Below are 13204 nucleotides of genomic sequence, written 5' to 3'. Positions count from 1 at the left end.
CCGCCTCCTAGCTCGAGATGAGGGATCCTTTCCCTGTTTCGTAGGGAAAGAATTCCCGGCGTTCCCGTCGCATCTCAAGAGGAGGCGCTCTCCACAGGAAAGGCGAGAGGAACTCCAGGGTCGTGACACCATTCCAAGAGTCCCCCAGATGTGTCAGTCCATTCCAGAGGAACCTGTTTTCCCTGCACTGCCTTGACGTTCAAGCCGAGGATCGACTCCCACCACGTGTGCACGTGGGACAGCCCTGTGGGAAATCCTCGTGGGAAAGCCTCGTGGGAAAGACTCGAGGGAAAACCATAGATCCTTTGATCCACGCGGCGGACTGCGTGACACTGCTGCTACCGCTCTGGAGGAAAGCGCAATGCATGCCCGCATTCGAGACGAGGACTGACTCCCCTGGGGAGACTCCAGACGTACCCCAAGATCCACGTCAGCACTGGAGAGGAATCATCAGGTTCCGGCCCCGACTCCACACAAGGTCTTAGGCCCCGGCATGGACGGGAGAGGAATCCCGAGAGGCCCCCGAGGAACTCGCATGGGGACTGGCCTTTCCTGAGGCCACCAGAGCGGGTCCCTGAGGTCCCCGTCGTAAGTCGAGAGCACCTGCCGCAACTCGAGAAAATCCAGGAGGTTTTGCCCTCCAGGCGAGATGAGGCCCATTTCCGCTGAGGCTTCTTGAGGCCAATCACGTCTAACAACTGGAACTTCCAAAGGGTCCTTCACACCCTTGCTGCAACTCAAGAAGTTCCCCGACATACCCGTCTCCACTCGAGAGGAAGCACCTGGGTCCCGCACACATCCAGGGGAGCCCCGTTTCCGCCTCCTATCTCGAGATGAGGGATCCTTTCCCTGTTTCGTAGGGAAAGAATTCCCGGCGTTCCCGTCGCATCTCAAGAAGAGGCGCTCTCCACAGGAAAGGCGAGAGGAACTCCAGGGTCGTGCCACCATTCCAAGAGTCCCCCAGATGTGTCAGTCCATTCCAGAGGAACCTGTTTTCCCTGCACTGCCTTGACGTTCAAGCCGAGGATCGACTCCCACCACGTGTGCACGTGGGACAGCCCTGTGGGAAAGCCTCGTGGGAAAGCCTCGTGGGAAAGACTCGAGGGAAAACCATAGATCCTTTGATCCACGCGGCGGACTGCGTGACACTGCTGCTACCGCTCTGGAGGAAAGCGCAAGTGCATGCCCGCATTCGAGACGAGGACTGACTCCCCTGGGGAGACTCCAGAAGTACCCCAAGATCCATGTCAGCACTGGAGAGGAATCATCAGGTTCCGGCCCCGACTCCACACAAGGTCTTAGGCCCCGGCATCGACGGGAGAGGAATCCCGAGAGGCCCCCGAGGAACTCGCATGGGGACTGGCCTTTCCTGAGGCCACCAGAGCGGGTCCCTGAGGTCCCCGTCGTAAGTCGAGAGCACCTGCCGCAAATCGAGAAAATCCAGGAGGTTTTGCCCTCCAGGCGAGATGAGGCCCATTTCCGCTGAGGCTTCTCGAGGCCAATCACATCTAACCACTGGACCTTCCAAAGGGTCCTTCACACCACTGCTGCAACTCAAGAAGTTCCCCGACATACCCGTCTCCACTCGAGAGGAAGCACTTGGGGTCCCGCACACATCCAGGGGAGCCCCGTTTCCGCCTCCTAGCTCGAGATGAGGGATCCTTTCCCTGTTTCGAAGGGAAAGAATTCCCGGCGTTCCCGTCGCATCTCAAGAGGAGGCGCTCTCCACAGGAAAGGCGAGAGGAACTCCAGGGTCGTGACACCATTCCAAGAGTCCCCCAGATGTGTCAGTCCATTCCAGAGGAACCTGTTTTCCCTGCACTGCCTTGACGTTCAAGCCGAGGATCGACTCCCACCACGTGTGCACGTGGGACAGCCCTGTGGGAAAGCCTCGTGGGAAAGCCTCGTGGGAAAGACTCGAGGGAAAACCATAGATCCTTTGATCCACGCGGCGGACTGCGTGACACTGCTGCTACCGCTCTGGAGGAAAGCGCAAGTGCATGCCCGCATTCGAGACGAGGACTGACTCCCCTGGGGAGACTCCAGAAGTACCCCAAGATCCATGTCAGCACTGGAGAGGAATCCTCAGGTTCCGGCCCCGACTCCACACAAGGTCTTAGGCCCCGGCATCGACGGGAGAGGAATCCCGAGAGGCCCCCGAGGAACTCGCATGGGGACTGGCCTTTCCTGAGGCCACCAGAGCGGGTCCCTGAGGTCCCCGTCGTAAGTCGAGAGCACCTGCCGCAACTCGAGAAAATCCAGGAGGTTTTGCCCTCCAGGCGAGATGAGGCCCATTTCGGCTGAGGCTTCTCGAGGCCAATCACATCTAACCACTGGAACTTCCAAAGGGTCCTTCACACCCTTGCTGCAACTCAAGAAGTTCCCCGACATACCCGTGTGCACTCGAGAGGAAGCACGTGGTGTCCCGCACACATCCAGGGGAGCCCCGTTTCCGCCTCCTAGCTCGAGATGAGGGATCCTTTCCCTGTTTCGTAGGGAAAGAATTCCCGGCGTTCCCGTTGCATCTCAAGAGGAGGCGCTCTCCACAGGAAAGGCGAGAGGAACTCCAGGGTCGTGACACCATTCCAAGAGTCCGCCAGATGTGTCAGTCCATTCCAGAGGAACCTGTTTTCCCTGCACTGCCTTGACGTTCAAGCCGAGGATCGACTCCCACCACGTGTGCACGTGGGACAGCCCTGTGGGAAATCCTCGTGGGAAAGCCTCGTGGGAAACACTCGAGGGAAAACCATAGATCCTTTGATCCACGCGGCAGACTGCGTGACACTGCTGCTACCGCTCTGGAGGAAAGCGCAAGTGCATGCCCGCATTCGAGACGAGGACTGACTCCCCTGGGGTGACTCCAGAAGTACCCCAAGATCCATGTCAGCACTGGAGAGGAATCCTCAGGTTCCGGCCCCGACTCAACACAAGGTCTTAGGCCCCGGCATCGACGGGAGAGGAATCCCGAGAGGCCCCCGAGGAACTCGCATGGGGACTGGCCTTTCCTGAGGCCACCAGAGCGGGTCCCTGAGGTCCCCGTCGTAAGTCGAGAGCACCTGCCGCAACTCGAGAAAATCCAGGCGATTTTGCCCTCCAGGCGAGATGAGGCCCATTTCCTCTGAGGCTTCTCGAGGCTAATCACGTCTAAAAACTGGAACTTCCAAAGGGTCCTTCACACCCTTGCTGCAACTCAAGAAGTTCCCCGACATACCCGTCTCCACTCGAGAGGAAGCACGTGGGTCCCGCACACATCCAGGGGAGCCCCGTTTCCGCCTCCTAGCTCGAGATGAGGGATCCTTTCCCTGTTTCGTAGGGAAAGAATTCCCGGCGTTCCCGTCGCATCTCAAGAGGAGGCGCTCTCCACAGGAAAGGCGAGAGGAACTCCAGGGTCGTGCCACCATTCCAAGAGTCCCCCAGATGTGTCAGTCCATTCCAGAGGAACCTGTTTTCCCTGAACGGCCTTGACGTTCAAGCCGAGGATCGACTCCCACCACGTGTGCACGTGGGACAGCCCTGTGGGAAAGCCTCGTGGGAAAGCCTCGTGGGAAAGACTCGAGGGAAAACCATAGATCCTTTTATCCACGCGGCGGACTGCGTGACACTGCTGCTACCGCTCTGGAGGAAAGCGCAAGTGCATGCCCGCATTCGAGACGAGGACTGACTCCCCTGGGGAGACTCCAGAATTACCCCAAGATCCATGTCAGCACTGGAGAGGAATCCTCAGGTTCCAGCGCCGACTCCACACAAAGTCTTAGGCCCCGGCATCGACGGGAGAGGAATCCCGAGACGCCCCCGAGGAACTCGCATGGGGACTGGCCTTTCCTGAGGCCACGAGAGCGGGTCCCTGAGGTCCCCGTCGTAAGTCGAGAGCACCTGCCACAACTCGAGAAAATCCAGGAGGTTTTGCCCTCCAGGCGAGATGAGGCCCATTTCCGCTGAGGCTTCTCGAGGCCAATCACATCTAACCACTGGAACTTCCAAAGGGTCCTTCACACCAGTGCTGCAACTCAAGAAGTTCCCCGACATACCCGTCTCCACTCGAGAGGAAGCACGTGGGGTCCCGCACACATCCAGGGGAGCCCCGTTTCCGCCTCCTAGCTCGAGATGAGGGATCCTTTCCCTGTTTCGTAGGGAAAGAATTCCCGGCGTTCCCGTCGCATCTCAAGAGGAGGCGCTCTCCACAGGAAAGGCGAGAGGAACTCCAGGGTCGTGCCACCATTCCAAGAGTCCCCCAGATGTGTCAGTCCATTCCAGAGGAACCTGTTTTCCCTGCACTGCCTTGACGTTCAAGCCGAGGATCGACTCCCACCACGTGTGCACGTGGGACAGCCCTGTGGGAAAGCCTCGTGGGAAAGCCTCGTGGGAAAGACTCGAGGGAAAACCATAGATCCTTTGATCCACGCGGCGGACTGCGTGACACTGCTGCTACCGCTCTGGAGGAAAGCGCAAGTGCATGCCCGCATTCGAGACGAGGACTGACTCCCCTGGGGAGACTCCAGAAGTACCCCAAGATCCATGTCAGCACTGGAGAGGAATCCTCAGGTTCCGGCCCCGACTCCACACAAGGTCTTAGGCCCCGGCATCGACGGGAGAGGAATCCCGAGAGGCCCCCGAGGAACTCGCATGGGGACTGGCCTTTCCTGAGGCCACCAGAGCGGGTCCCTGAGGTCCCCGTCGTAAGTCGAGAGCACCTGCTGCAACTCGAGAAAATCCAGGAGGTTTTGCCCTCCAGGCGAGATGAGGCCCATTTCCGCTGAGGCTTCTCGAGGCCAATCACATCTACCCACTGGACCTTCCAAAGGGTCCTTCACACCCTTGCTGCAACTCAAGAAGTTCCCCGACATACCCGTGTGCACTCGAGAGGAAGCACGTGGTGTCCCTCACACATCCAGGGGAGACCCGTTTCCGCCTCCTAGCTCGAGATGAGGGATCCTTTCCCTGTTTCATAGGGAAAGAATTCCTGGCGTTCCCGTCGCATCTCAAGAGGAGGCGCTCTCCACAGGAAAGGCGAGAGGAACTCCAGGGTCGTGCCACCATTCCAAGAGTCACCCAGATGTGTCATTCCATTCCAGAGGAAACTGTTTTCCCTGCACTGCCTTGACGTTCAAGCCGAGGATCGACTCCCACCACGTGTGCACGTGGGACAGCCCTGTGGGAAAGCCTCGTGGGAAAGCCTCGTGGGAAAGACTCGAGGGAAAACCATAGATCCTTTGATCCACGCGGCGGACTGCGTGACACTGCTGCTACCGCTCTGGAGGAAAGCGCAAGTGCATGCCCGCATTCGAGACGAGGACTGACTCCCCTGGGGAGACTCCAGAAGTACCCCAAGATCCATGTCAGCACTGGAGAGGAATCCTCAGGTTCCGGCCCCGACTCCACACAAGGTCTTAGGCCCCGGCATCGACGGGAGAGGAATCCCGAGACGCTCCCGAGGAACTCGCATGGGGACTGGCCTTTCCTGAGGCCACCAGAGCGGGTCCCTGAGGTCCCCGTCGTAAGTCGAGAGCACCTGCCGCAACTCGAGAAAATCCAGGAGGTTTTGCCCTCCAGGCGAGATGAGGCCCATTTCCGCTGAGGCTTCTCGAGGCCAATCACATCTAACCACTGGAACTGCCAAAGGGTCCTTCACACCATTGCTGCAACTCAAGAAGTTCCCCGACATACCCGTCTCCACTCGAGAGGAAGCCCGTGGGGTCCCGCACACATCCAGGGGAGCCCCGTTTCCGCCTCCTAGCTCGAGATGAGGTATCCTTTCCCTGTTTCGTAGGGAAAGAATTCCCGGCGTTCCCGTCGCATCTCAAGAGGAGGCGCTCTCCACAGGAAAGGCGAGAGGAACTCCAGGGTCGTGCCACCATTCCAAGAGTCCCCCAGATGTGTCAGTCCATTCCAGAGGAACCTGTTTTCCCTGCACTGCCTTGACGTTTAAGCAGAGGATCGACTCCCACCACGTGTGCACGTGGGAAAGCCCTGTGGGAAAGCCTCGTGGGAAAGCCTCGTGGGAAAGACTCGAGGGACAACCATAGATCCTTTGATCCACGCCGCGGACTGCGTGACACTGCTGCTACCGCTCTGGAGGAAAGCGCAATGCATGCCCGCATTCGAGACGAGGACTGACACCCCTGGGGAGACTCCAGACGTACCCCAAGATCCATGTCAGCACTGGAGAGGAATCCTCAGGTTCCGGCCCCGACTCCACACAAGGTCTTAGGCCCCGGCATCGACGGGAGAGGAATCCCGAGAGGCCCCCGAGGAACTCGCATGGGGACTGGCCTTTCCTGAGGCCACCAGAGCGGTTCCGTGAAGTCCCCGTCGTAATTCGAGAGCACCTGCCGCAACTCGAGAAAATCCAGGAGGTTTTGCCCTCCAGGCTAGATGAGGCCCATTTCCGCTGAGGCTTCTCGAGGCCAATCACATCTAACCACTGGAACTTCCAAAGAGTCCTTCACACCATTGCTGCAACTCAAGAAGTTCCCCGACATACCCATCTCCACTCGAGAGGAAGCACGTGGGGTCCCGCACACATCCAGGGGAGCCCCGTTTCCGCCTCCTAGCTCGAGATGAGTTATCCTTTCCCTGTTTCGTAGGGAAAGAATTCCCGGCGTTCCCGTCGCATCTCAAGAGGAGGCGCTCTCCACAGGAAAGGCGAGAGGAACTCCAGGGTCGTGCCACCATTCCAAGAGTCCCCCAGATGTGTCAGTCCATTCCAGAGGAACCTGTTTTCCCTGCACTGCCTTGACGTTCAAGCCGAGGATCGACTCCCACCACGTGTGCACGTGGGACAGCCCTGTGGGAAAGCCTCGTGGGAAAGCCTCGTGGGAAAGACTCGAGGGAAAACCATAGATCCTTTGATCCACGCGGCGGACTGCGTGACACTGCTGCTACCGCTCTGGAGGAAAGCTCAAGTGCATGCCCGCATTCGAGACAAGGACTGACTCCCCTGGGGAGACTCCAGACGTACCCCAAGATCCATGTCAGCACTGGAGAGGAATCCTCAGGTTCCGGCCCCGACTCCACACAAGGTCTTAGGCCCCGGTATCGACGGGAGAGGAATCCCGAGAGGCCCCCGAGGAACTCGCATGGGGACTGGCCTTTCCTGAGGCCAGCAGAGCGGTTCCCTGAGGTCCCCGTCGTAAGTCGAGAGCACCTGCCACAACTCGAGAAAATCCAGGAGGTTTTGCCCTCCAGGCGAGATGCGGCCCATTTCCATTGAGGCTTCTCGAGGCCAATCACATCTAACCACTGGAACTTCCAAAGGGTCCTTCACACCCTTGCTGCAACTCAAGAAGTTCCCCGACATACCCGTCTGCACTCGAGAGGAAGCACGTGGGTTCCCGCACACATCCAGGGGAGCCCCGTTTCCGCCTCCTAGCTCGAGATGAGGGATCCTTTCCCTGTTTCATAGGGAAAGAATTCCCGGCGTTCCAGTCGCATCTCAAGAGGAGGCGCTCTCCACAGGAAAGGCGAGAGGAACTCCAGGGTCGTGCCACCATTCCAAGAGTCCCCCAGATGTGTCAGTCCATTCCAAAGGAACCTGTTTTCCCTGCACTGCCTTGATGTTCAAGCCGAGGATCGACTCCGACCACGTGTGCACCTGGGACAGCCCTGTGGGAAAGCCTCGTGGGAAAGCCTCGTGGGAAAGACTCGAGGGAAAACCATAGATCCTTTGATCCACGCGGCGGACTGCGTGACACTGCTGCTACCGCTCTGGAGGAAAACGCAAGTGCATGCCCGCATTCGAGACGAGGACTGACTCCCCTGGAGAGACTCCAGAAGTACCCCAAGATCCATGTCAGCACTGGAGAGGAATCCTCAGGTTCCGGCCCCGACTCCACACAAGGTCTTAGGCCCCGGCATCGACGGGAGAGGAATCCCGAGAGGCCCCCGAGGAACACGCATGGGGACTGGCCTTTCCTGAGGCCACCAGAGCGGGTCCCTGAGGTCACCGTCGTAAGTCGAGAGCACCTGCCGCAACTCGAGAAAATCCAGGAGGTTTTGCCCTCCAGGCGAGATGAGGCCCATTTCCGCTGAGGCTTCTCGAGGCTAATCACGTCTAACCACTGGAACTTCCAAAGGGTCCTTCACACCCTTGCTGCAACTCAAGAAGTTCCCCGACATACCCGTCTCCACTCGAGAGGAAGCACGTGGGGTCCCGCACACATCCAGGGGAGCCCCGTTTCCGCCTCCTAGCTCGAGATGAGTTATCCTTTCCCTGTTTCGTAGGGAAAGAATTCCCGCCGTTCCCGTCGCATCTCAAGAGGAGGCGTTCTCCACAGGAAATGCAAGAGGAACTCGAGGGTCGTGACACAATTCCAAGAGTCCCCCAGATGTGTCAGTCCATTCCAGAGGAACCTGTTTTCCCTGCACTGCCTTGACGTTCAAGCCGAGGATCGACTCCCACCACGTGTGCACGTGGGACAGCCCTGTGGGAAAGCCTCGTGGGAAAGCCTCGTGGGAAAGACTCGAGGGAAATCCATAGATCCTTTGATCCACGCGGCGGACTGCGTGACACTGCTGCTACCGCTCTGGAGGAAAGCGCAATGAATGCCCGCATTCGAGACGAGGACTGACTCCCCTGGGGAGACTCCAGACGTACCCCAAGATCCATGTCAGCACTGGAGAGGAATCCTCAGGTTCCGGCCCCGACTCCACACAAGGTCTTAGGCCCCGGCATCGACGGGAGAGGAATCCCGAGAGGCCCCCGTTGAACTGGCATGGGGACTGGCCTTTCCTGAGGCCACCAGAGCGGGTCCCTGAGGTCCCCGTCGTAAGTCGAGAGCACCTGCCGCAACTCGAGAAAATCCAGGAGGTTTTGCCCTCCAGGCCAGATGAGGCCCATTTCCGCTGAGGCTTCTCGAGGCCAATCACATCTAACCACTGGAACTGCCAAAGGGTCCTTCACACCCTTGCTGCAACTCAAGAAGTTCCCCGACATACCCGTCTGCACTCGAGAGGAAGCACGTGGTGTCCCGCACACATCGAGGGGAGCCCCGATTCCGCCTCCTAGCTCGAGATGAGGGATCCTTTCCCTGTTTCGTAGGGAAAGAATTCCCGGCGTTCCCGTCGCATCTCAAGAGGAGGCGCTCTCCACAGGAAAGGCGAGAGGAACTCCAGGGTCGTGCCACCATTCCAACAGTCCCCCAGATGTGTCAGTCCATTCCAGAGGAACCTGTTTTCCCTGCACTGCCTTGACGTTCAAGCCGAGGATCTACTCCGACCACGTGTGCACCTGGGACAGCCCTGTGGGAAAGCCTCGTGGGAAAGCCTCGTGGGAAAGACTCGAGGGAAAACCATAGATCCTTTGATCCACGCGGCGGACTGTGTGACACTGCTGCTACCGCTCTGGAGGAAAGCGCAAGTGCATGCCCGCATTCGAGACGAGGACTGACTCCCCTGGGGAGACTCCAGAAATACCCCAAGATCCATGTCAGCACTGGAGCGGATTCCTCAGGTTCCGGCCCCGACTCCACACAAGGTCTTAGGCCCCGGCATCGACGGGAGAGGAATCCCGAGAGGCCCCCGAGGAACTCGCATGGGGACTGGCCTTTCCTGAGGCCACCAGAGCGGTTCCCTGAGGTCCCCGTCGTAAGTCGAGAGCACCTGCCGCAACTCGAGAAAATCCAGGAGGTTTTGCCCTCCAGGCGAGATGAGGCCCATTTCCGCTGAGGCTTCTCGAGGCCAATCACATCTAACCACTGGAACTTCCAAAGGGTCCTTCACACCCTTGCTGCAACTCAAGAAGTTCCCCGACATACCCGTCTGCACTCGAGAGGAAGCACGTGGTGTCCCGCACACATCCAGGGGAGCCCCGTTTCCGCCTCCTAGCTCGAGATGAGGGATCCTTTCCCTGTTTCGTAGGGAAAGAATTCCCGGCGTTCCCGTCGCATCTCAAGAGGAGGCGCTCTCCACAGGAAAGGCGAGAGGAACTCCAGGGTCGTGACACCATTCCAAGAGTCCCCCAGATATGTCAGTCCATTCCAGAGGAACCTTTTTTCCCTGCACTGCCTTGACGTTCAAGCCGAGGATCGACTCCCACCACGTGTGCACGTGGGACAGCCCTGTGGGAAAGCCTCGTGGGAAAGCCTCGTGGGAAAGACTCGAGGGAAAACCATAGATCCTTTGATCCACGCGGCGGACTGCGTGACACTGCTGCTACCGCTTTGGAGGAAAGCGCAAGTGCATGCCCGCATTCGAGACGAGGACTGACTCCCCTGGGGAGACTCCAGAAGTACCCCAAGATCCGTGTCAGCACTGGAGAGGAATCCTCAGGTTCCGGCCCCGACTCCACACAAGGTCTTAGGCCCCGGCATCGACGGGAGAGGAATCCCGAGAGGCCCCCGAGGAACTCGCATGGGGACTGGCCTTTCGTGAGGCCACCAGAGCGGGTCCCTGAGGTCCCCGTCGTAAGTCGAGAGCACCTGCCGCAACTCGAGAAAATCCAGGAGGTTTTGCCCTCCAGGCGAGATGAGGCCCATTTCCGCTGAGGCTTCTCGAGGCCAATCACATCTAACCACTGGAACTTCCAAAGGGTCATTCAAACCCTTGCTGCAACTCAAGAAGTTCCCCGACATACCCGTCTGCACTCGAGAGAAAGCACGTGGTGTCCCGCACACATCCAGGGGAGCCCCGTTTCCGCCTCCTAGCTCGAGATGAGGGATCCTTTCCCTGTTTCGTAGGGAAAGAATTCCCGGTGTTCCCGTCGCATCTCAAGAGGAGGCGCTCTCCACAGGAAAGGCGAGAGGAACTCCAGGGTAATGCCACCATTCCAAGGGTCCCCCAGATGTGTCAGTCCATTCCAGAGGAACCTGTTTTCCCTGCACTGCCTTGACGTTCAAGCCGAGGATCGACTCCCACCACGTGTGCACGTGGGACAGCCCTGTGGGAAAGCCTCGTGGGAAAGCCTCGTGGGAAAGACTCGAGGGAAAACCATAGATCCTTTGATTCACGCGGCGGACTGCGTGACACTGCTGCTACCGCTCTCGTGGAAAGCGCAAGTGCATGCCCGCATTCGAGACGAGGACTGACTCCCCTGGGGAGACTCCAGAAGTACCCCAAGATCCATGTCAGCACTGAAGAGGAATCCTCAGGTTCAGGCCCCGACTCCACACAAGGTCTTAGGCCCCGGCATCGACGGGAGAGGAATCCCGAGACGCCCCCGAGGAACTCGCATGGGGACTGGCCTTTCCTGAGGCCACCAGAGCGGGTCCCTGAGGTCCCCGTCGTAAGTCGAGAGCACCTGCCGCAACTCGAGAAAATCCAGGAGGTTTTGCCCTCCAGGCGAGATGAGGCCCATTTCCGCTGAGGCTTCTCGAGGCCAATCACATCTAACCACTGGAACTTCCAAAGGGTCCTTCACACCATTGCTGCAACTCAAGAAGTTTCCCGACATACCCGTCTCCACTCGAGAGGAAGCACGTGGGTTCCCGCACACATCCAGGGGAGCCCCGTTTCCGCCTCCTAGCTCGAGATGAGGGATCCTTTCCCTGTTTCGTAGGGAAAGAATTCCCGGCGTTCCCGTCGCATATCAAGAGGAGGCGCTCCCCACAGGAAAGGCGAGAGGAACTCCAGGGTCGTGCCACCATTCCAAGAGTCCCCCAGATGTGTCAGTCCTTTCCAGAGGAACCTGTTTTCCCTGCACTGCCTTGACGTTCAAGCCGAGGATCGACTCCCACCACGTGTGCAAGTGGGACAGCCCTGTGGGAAAGCCTCGTGGGAAAGCCTCGTGGGAAAGACTCGAGGGAAAACCATAGATCCTTTGATCCACGCGGCGGACTGCGTGACACTGCTGCTACCGCTCTGGAGGAAAGCGCAAGTGCATGCCCGCATTCGAGACGAGGACTGACTCCCCTGGGGAGACTCCAGAAGTACCCCAAGATCCATGTCAGCACTGGAGCGGAATCCTCAGGTTCCGGCCCTGACTCCACACAAGGTCTTAGGCCCCGGCATCGACGGGAGAGGAATGCCGAGAGGCCCCCGAGGAACTCGCATGGGGACTGGCCTTTCCTGAGGCCACCAGAGCGGTTCCCTGAGGTCCCCGTCGTAAGTCGAGAGCACTTGCTGCAACTCGAGAAAATCCAGGAGGTTTTGCCCTCCAGGCGAGATGAGGCCCATTTCCGCTGAGGCTTCTCGAGGCCAATCACATCTAACCACTGGAACTTCCAAAGGGTCCTTCACACCCTTGCTGCAACTCAAGAAGTTCCACGACATACCCGTCTCCACTCGAGAGGAAGCACGTGGGGTCCCGCACACATCCAGGGGAGCCCCGTTTCCGCCTCCTAGCTCGAGATGAGGGATCCTTTCCCTGTTTCGTAGGGAAAGAATTCCCGGCGTTCCCGTCGCATCTCAAGAGGAGGCGCTCTCCACAGGAAAGGCGAGAGGAACTCCAGGGTCGTGACACCATTCCTAGAGTCCCCCAGATGTGTCAGTCCATTCCAGAGGAACCTGTTTTCCCTGCACTGCCTTGACGTTCAAGCCGAGGATCGACTCCCACCACGTGTGCACGTGGGACAGCCCTGTGGGAAAGCCTCGTGGGAAAGCCTCGTGGGAAAGACTCGAGGGAAATCCATAGATCCTTTGATCCACGCGGCGGACTGCGTGACACTGCTGCTACCGCTCTGGAGGAAAGCGCAATGAATGCCCGCATTCGAGACGAGGACTGACTCCCCTGGGGAGACTCCAGACGTACCCCAAGATCCATGTCAGCACTGGAGAGGAATCCTCAGGTTCCGGCCCCGACTCCACACAAGGTCTTAGGCCCCGGCATCGACGGGAGAGGAATCCCGAGAGGCGCCCGAGGAACTCGCATGGGGACTGGCCTTTCCTGAGGCCACCAGAGCGGTTCCCTGAGGTCCCCGTCGTAAGTCGAGAGCACTTGCTGCAACTCGAGAAAATCCAGGAGGTTTTGCCCTCCAGGCGAGATGAGGCCCATTTCCGCTGAGGCTTCTCGAGGCCAATCACATCTAACCACTGGAACTGCCAAAGGGTCCTTCACACCATTGCTGCAACTCAAGAAGTTCCCCGACATACCCGTCTGCACTCGAGAGGAAGCACGTGGTGTCCCGCACACATCGAGGGGAGCCCCGTTTCCGCCTCCTAGCTCGAGATGAGGGATCCTTTCCCTGTTTCGTAGGGAAAGAATTCCCGGCGTTCCCGTCGCATCTCAAGAGGAGGCGCTCTCCACAGGAAAGGCGAGAGGAACTCCAGGGTC

Source organism: Ovis canadensis, chromosome 6 (genome assembly GCF_042477335.2).
Source record: "Ovis canadensis isolate MfBH-ARS-UI-01 breed Bighorn chromosome 6, ARS-UI_OviCan_v2, whole genome shotgun sequence".
Lineage (NCBI taxonomy): Eukaryota > Metazoa > Chordata > Mammalia > Artiodactyla > Bovidae > Ovis > Ovis canadensis.
Note: the sequence above shows the minus strand (reverse complement) of the source record.